General features: G+C 20.3%; 1 protein-coding gene across 6 annotated transcripts in view; it reads left to right on the top strand.

Annotated features, from left to right (window-relative positions):
• Positions 1 to 291, top strand: part of LOC116847881 (venom allergen 5-like) — a 23100-nt gene that overhangs the window by 16601 nt on the left and 6208 nt on the right. The gene's annotated exons all lie outside the window — the stretch shown is intronic.

Raw genomic sequence — 291 nt, forward strand, 5'->3', positions numbered from 1 at the left:
TATATATATATATATATATATATATATATATATATATATATATATATATATATATATGTGTGTGTGTGATTGTAAAAATACACACAATTATCCCTAAATTATAGTTTAAAAATTCCTAGTGCATAAAATATTATACATTTTGCAGCATAAATAAAAAATAAAACAATTCTAAAAAACAGGTAAATAAAAATGATACAAATATAAAATTTATTTAGGTATTTAAATGCTATATTTATCTAAATGTTATCTCTCTCTCTCTCTCTCTCTCTCTCTCTCTCTCTCTCTCTCTCT

Source organism: Odontomachus brunneus, unplaced genomic scaffold (assembly GCF_010583005.1).
Source record: "Odontomachus brunneus isolate Ranch 3 - 2012 unplaced genomic scaffold, Obru_v1 Obru_scaffold_084, whole genome shotgun sequence".
NCBI classification, from domain to species: Eukaryota; Metazoa; Arthropoda; class Insecta; order Hymenoptera; family Formicidae; genus Odontomachus; species Odontomachus brunneus.